Below are 7,215 nucleotides of genomic sequence, written 5' to 3'. Positions count from 1 at the left end.
GTCAGGAATGTAGGGCAACATATTTTTTGAACTTGAAATAAAAAATGGACTTGACCATTTTTTAGTGGGTGTAGGTGTTTTTTTTTAACTTCCTCTCCTTTTTATCAGTATAGAAAATGTGTTCTTAGTTGCAGTTGTTAAAAGATCATTTTTAAGGGAGATATAATCATGACTCTGATCCAGATATAAAATGAATATATGTTAAGGATTTTATTTAATTCAATAATCATTGAGGAAACCAGTAAGATGTTATCACTAGTTCAAAGAAGAATAAGAACTTCATAGAAAGAGAGATGATAGATAGACAGATAGATACATAGGTACTTAAAGAGTAATGGGTTACATAACCATCCTCTCTGCCTAACCTCAACAAAACAAATATTCTTCTCTTTCTAGCAGAAATGTTAAAAAAAATTAAATGACAATTAAATGAGTTGCCAGCATACATGTTTAGGCTAAAAAAAACAAAACCAAACAAACAAACAAAAAACAAAATAACAACAACAAAACCTCCCAGGAGACATAGTAGGTTAGTATGTATTATAACCTGAATGTTTGTATTGCCCCAAAATCCATAGGCTGAAATCTAATTCCCAATGTCATGGTATTTGGAGGTAGGGCCTTTGGGAGATAATTAAGTCATGAGGGTGGCACCCTTGTGAATGGGATTCATTAGTGCCCTATTGAAGGAGGCCAGAGGGCGCTCACCCTCTTTCTGCCAGGTTAGGATCCAATAAGCCCTCTGCCCGTGCTTGGAAGAGGGTCTGCATCAAAACCTGACCACATTGGCACCTTCATCTCAGACTTCTAGCCTCTAGGACTATGAAAAATAAGTTTCTGTTATTTATAAGCCACCCAGTCTGTGGTACTTTGTTACAGGAGCCCCCCCCCACCAACTTGAATGGACTAAAACAGTGTGCCATTAGCCCAATTGCCTAAAGAGTCACAGCTAATTTCTTGTTAAGTACCAGGTACTTCAAGTGCAATGTATAAATTATCTTGATCCCATTGTGGTGGGTAATATTAGCATCCCCATTTTACAAAATGCGAAACAGAGATTAGGAAACTTGCCTAGAGTTGCTTGAGAAACTCTGACAATTTGGGGCTTCAATCTGGAAATATGACTCCAATGTCCCCAGGCTTCAGTACTGACCCTGCTGCCTCTCTGAAAAGTTTCTACATTTATATCATTAAGAATCCTGGGTACTCTGATCTTCCAATAATATATACAGACAAATTTTAATTCCACTGTAAACAAAATTTAATTAGGAAATTTTCATTGTTACCAAATTATTTGTATACTCAATTCCAAATACAAACTGTAATGATTCTAACTGATCATTGTTTTAGATTACTAGCATCACTGTTTCCTTTTAACAGACAAAGTTAAAATTTTACCATAGTTTTAGATCTCAGAAATATTCAATCGTACATTCACATTAGGTTAATAGAAGAAAATTTGAATTCCATTTGTTTTCCCAATTTTGGGGGCCAAGAAAACCAAACAGGTTAGCTTACTGGTTTCATGTGGTAGATCTCTCCATTTACCGGAAAGACAACTGATTCCCCAGTTAATTAGGAAAGGTATCAACCTTTCCTAGGACACTGCCCCTCATTTTTTCAGGGGGAGGAGAAGATTGGAGGAGGAGGTGAAGGCATCAAGTAAAGTTACCTCCATAAAATGAGGGTAGCCATGGAGGAGTTCCAGCTCAACACAGATTTGGAGAATTCAATTACTCTATCCTACAGATCAAGACATGTAAAACAATGAGTAAAACAGCGTATTTGAAAAGTCATTCATGTGAAAAGATCACTTTGAAAAACACAGACTTGTGATTTGCCTTGAAGATCTAATCTCATGAAAAATATCTTAAATACCCTGTCCCATGAAAACCATCAAGATGTCAATTTTCTGCATGTAAAAAGCTCATATAGTGTCCAGAACACCCATGTTAATAAATTCCTGCAGAGGAGATAGGATAATTTTTTAAACCTTAAGCACGACGGAAACACACTAAAATCAGTACAAGAGTTTTCTCAGCAGTAAAGTAGCGCCCACAGCCAGAAGACAAGGATGAAGATTGGGTGAGTCTGGTCCTGGCTGTGCCCCAAGCTCTCTATGTCCTGTCTATGTCTATGTCCTGTCTATGTCCTCTCTATGTCCTGTTGGGCTTCAGATTCTTTTCTAATGGCTTAATAGACAAAATGGTGTTGAAATAAATGATCCCTATAGGCCTTCAACATTTAATCCACCAGTCAAATCAAACCAATTTCAAAGAGCAGTACCCACTACTTGGCATTTTCTCATCTACCTCTGTAGTATTTGTTAACTTCTCCTTGACCCCATATCTACCCTGCATGCTATATTGGCAGTAGTGTGTACTGATACCCAGCTTCCTAGATTCTCTGTAACTCATATAGTTTTACATTCAAATATGGTTTCATGTCTTTGCCTAACTGAATGAGTCATTGTTCAAGAGCTCTCCACTCTCACAGAAGGTAGAGCCACCAGGGTTTATTTTTTTTACATATGAAGAAGGTTTTACATATTTCAGAGATGACTCGATTATCTCTGATAGCTTTCTCAGTCACAAAAAAAGTTGACCTTTTTGCACATGCCCTTATCCTAAAATGCTTTTCTGTTCTCACAGAAATGGAATAACCTAAGGATGCTTTGAATCCTCCTTTATTTTTGTTTTGCTCCTTTGCAACATGAAAAATGATTCCATTAAGTTCTTACTCATTTCCATTGTATCTGAAAACAAAACCATGCCATTCACAGAAATGTACAGGGATAAAAGTATTTCAGATTCTTTTCCTCTATATTAGCACACAGACACACACAGAATCAAAAATTGCCACCAGTAAATCAGCCTTATTACCTTACAGAGGGACTGAGCTAGAACAGAGCTGGCCATAGTATGCAAAGCTGCCAATGTTGAAATTTGCACCTGAGGCCATCCTAGAACCAGCCAACCCACAGCATGTAAGAACCTAGCCTAGATCAGCAGAACCACGTTACCTGCACTTGACCATCACACTTGAGTGAGAAAATAAGAGACCATATAAACTGCCCAGAAGACCCATAGACTCATGAGCAACAGTAAATTGTTATTTTAAGCCACTGAGTTTTGGTGTGATGCCTTGGGAAGCACTAGCTAACAGATAGACCCATTCGGTATTGCTTTTAAAAAGGAGAGGGTAATCACCTGTCTTGAACGCTGCTGGGAGTTCCAGTGAAATAATACAGAGGTGGGACTGTTAGATTCAGGCATGAGGAGGAGGAGTTTAAGGGGAGAATGTGTGGTGAACAAGGGAGAGATACCAGCTCCAGATAACCCTAAGACTGCAAACACTACCAGAGACATGGAAATGCAGCTTGAGGGAGACGTTGATGTGGAAAACTCACATCTATGCACTGGTGCCTAATCATATCTTGGAGACAGAGTTTTGGGTAAAGCAGGAAAGAATAGCTTTATTGCTTTGTCAGGAAAAGGGGCACACAGAAGGCTTGTGCCCTCAAAAACTGTGTGTCCCAACCTGGGGGGATTTGGTGAGGGGTTTTATAACAATGGTTCAAAGTTGGGGCTGCTGATAAGGATCAGGGTGTGTGTAGGGCCTACATTTCTTTAATCTGGCCCCAGGCTGTCTCTTGATGAGCTTCTGTGGTTCTCAAAGTTATCAAACTGTGATCTTCTCTCTGGAATGAAGAATGCTTCATCAAGCAGCTAATATCTTCCATTTGTTGGGGGTTTTAGTTTTGCAGAAGAGCTCAAAGATATTGTTATGCATATCCCTTGAGGTGGAACCAGGACCCTGCCCCAAGGCTGCACTAATGTTTTTTGGCTGCTACACCTGTCTCTGCATTCCCTCCCTTCCCTGATTAGCAACTGTTTGAACCTGCCCTTTGGAATTTGGGGCAGGTCATGGAGGTTGAAGCCTATTTCCTACAAACAAGAAATGGGGGACACAGACAGGCTTCCATGCCCAGGAGCCCCACAGGGTCCCGCTTGGTTTCAGTGTGTATCAAACATGTGTTCTTTGCTTGGGACAGGACATGTTAGAGCATATTCATACACTGACTGAAATTCCACTGAAGAGGAAAAGATTGTGATGCAGGATAGAAGAAAACTATTGCAGAAGCCAAGTCCCTGAGAGGGCAAAAAGCATAGGATTCTGATTAAAGCAGAAGAGTTGGCCTTAGATAAAAGTAGGGACTCTTGCATGAACAGGAAGATGGCAGTGGGACTGACATACAAATGGGTGGGCAGATTTAGTGCTAGGAAGATGAGAAAGTTCCTGTCTGATTTACTGCCGCTGCTGTTGTTTGTTTTAATAAATAGGAGGAAAATGATTGGCTGAATGAGAAATTTTAGGAGACATAGCAAGACAAAACAAGGGGGGAAATGATCATTTTAGAAAGTATGAAGATGGCTATGCTAGGCAAGTGTAATAGGATTGCCAACAGCGTTGAGTGTCAAAATGAGATATAGTACGTTGCCATCCTTTTAGAATGAGATGACGTCAGTCATGTGCTTTTCTCTGGTGATAGCGGGATTCAGGAGTGGGCAGAGGGTGGGCAGATGGTCTCGTTCCACCTCTAGATTCATCAACAAAGACCTGAGATCAGCTCTCTTGTCCTGCTTCCTTCAGCTCAAAAGTTGCACTGGGAAAATTCTCCTCCAAATGGTTATTGTAGCCCTAGACCTAAAGAAAACAAGATCACTGAAAGAAAATCACTAAAAATAAAGATAAGAATATATTCTTTTTTTTTTTGCCACGCCATGTGGCTTGTGGGATCTTAGTTCCCCCACCAGGGATTGAACCCAAGCCATGGCAGTGAAAGTGATGAGTCCTGACCACTGGATGGCCTGGGAATTCCCTAAAGGCAGGATTCTAGAGGTCCTGGAAAATGTTGTGACTCTATTTTATCGGCGAGAGGGAACGCAACTGCTGCTGTTTCTAGCTGGTTGTCCTGTTTCCCATTCTCCCATCTCCATCCTCCCAGGACCGTGGGATCCTGGCATTGCAGGGAGTTACTGGTGTAGGGAATTTCTTCACTCACTTCACAGAGTGCCTGAAGGAGCTTCTTGCCAATGACATAATGGAGATCTTACATCCTGTGCAATAGTAATCATTCATCCCCTCATTCATTTATTCAACCAAGGTTTCTGAATTCCATTAAATCACACATTGGAGATGGGAAATATATCCAGGGCCATTACGGCCATTGACAAGTCCATGTTCTTACTCCTCCCACCTCCAGTCACCCAAGTGCTCACTTCCAGTGTAAGAGGGGGTACTTGGATGGCATGGGGGTCCCTATGTCCTCAAGTCAATTAAACTCCTGCTATGACACTGTGAAGAGAAGCATATTGACTATGACTGTGGCTAGAGAGATTGTGTAGCACAGTATTAAAGGGCAGCATGCCTGCAGCTAGACTGTGTGGACTCATATCCCAACACCATCAGTTACTGACTCTGTGACCTTGAGCATGTTACTAACCTCTCTGTGTTTTAGCTCCCTCATTCCTCGAACAAAAGAGTAATGGTGTTACCACAGAGAGTTCTTGTAAATATTAAATAATTAGATACCCAGAAAATGCTCAGCATGTTACCTGGCACATTATGTGTGATATATAAACGTTTATAATAATAATTATCATTATTATTATAGTAGAAAAAGAACTAAGCCAAATCAACTGATTTAAGGACAGAATGATTGTGGTATGGACTGGTGAGGTGGGGAATGGCAGAAAACCATTGTAATTTACTTCTGCAGCCAGCTTAAATAGACTATTATGAAATTATCTCATTTTTAGAGTAAGCTGTTTATCTTCGGTGAAGTGGAATCCAGTAGAACAGAAGTTTAATGGAGCCTGTTTTATCATGCTAACACTTCCACTGAAAAAGCATCCACAAGTGTTAACTTGTTATCATTCTTATTAATGTGTAATCAATTAATAAGAACATGTGTGTTCCACAGACCAACCCCAGAGATATTTAAATAGAGCTTACAGAGAATATGAGAACCTTGCCAATATTCTAAAGACCTGTTTCCTAGTGAATTCACAGTTTGTAGTCACAGTTCAGAAAGATGCTTTCCTAAGCAAAAGTGTAAATATGCCCAAACACCCCAAATAAAACCACCAGCACCGAATGTGATGTACTTATCAGTCTACACAAGAGGCAAGAAGTTTCCCACACTGACCCTATCAGAGTCAGCAAAGTTTGAAAGTGCTGTGATTTTGCTGATTGAACATTGGATGGCCCACCATTCGTAAAAAAAGTTTCAAAATCATCTGTGATCACACAGAAGGGAAAGAGAAACCCTCAGGCAATATATATACACAGACACAATACCACTCACCGCCCCAGCTGTGAAATAATTGCATCGATAGTAACCTACACCTCTCTCTTTCATTCAAGTTAAGGCCTTGCTAATGGTGAGACAGTCAAAACAAGTCTTAGCAGCAATATTAGCAAATGAAAAATATTAAGACCAGTTATTATAATAACTTGCCATTCTCTTTGCCTAGAGTTTCTTTCTCTATCTGGCAAATTCTACTGGTTTTTCAAGGCAATGATGCCGAAAACTTGGTCTCTGTGCACCTGTGCCGAATAGAATCTCAGAGACAGAGTTTTGGGTGAAGTAGGAAAGAATAGCTTTATTGCTTTGCCAGGTGAAGGGGGACTCAGTGGGCTCCTGCCCTGAAAAACTATGTGTCCCAACTGAGAGGACTTGATGAGGAGTTTTATAGCAATAGTTCAAGGGTGGGGTTGCTGATAAGATTAGGGTGCATGCAGGGCCTGCATTCCTTTAATCTGGTCTCAGGTAATCTTCTCGATGGTCTTCTTGGTTCCTTTAATGTAGCCTCAGGTGGTTTCTTGGCTGCTACTCCCTTGTCTTTGCATCCCCTCCCTTCCCTGATTAGCAACTCTTCGAATATGCCCTTTGGAACTCAGGGAAGGTCATGGAATCTGGGGTCCGTTCCTTACAAACAAGAAAATGGGGTACAGAAAGGCTTCCATGCCCAGGAGCTCCACAGGGTTCAGCTCGGTTTCACTAGGGTTAAAGGTTTGTTTCATTTGTGAAGTCTTACTCAACTCCCCTAGGAAAGGTGGCCATTACCACATTGGTGATTTTATAGCTCTATTATAACACTTCCCATGTTGTAGGACATAGTCTATTGGTCTCTCCCCATCCCCTAACTG

Source organism: Phocoena phocoena, chromosome 1, assembly GCF_963924675.1.
Source record: "Phocoena phocoena chromosome 1, mPhoPho1.1, whole genome shotgun sequence".
NCBI lineage: Eukaryota > Metazoa > Chordata > Mammalia > Artiodactyla > Phocoenidae > Phocoena > Phocoena phocoena.
This window is presented reverse-complemented; position numbering follows the sequence as displayed.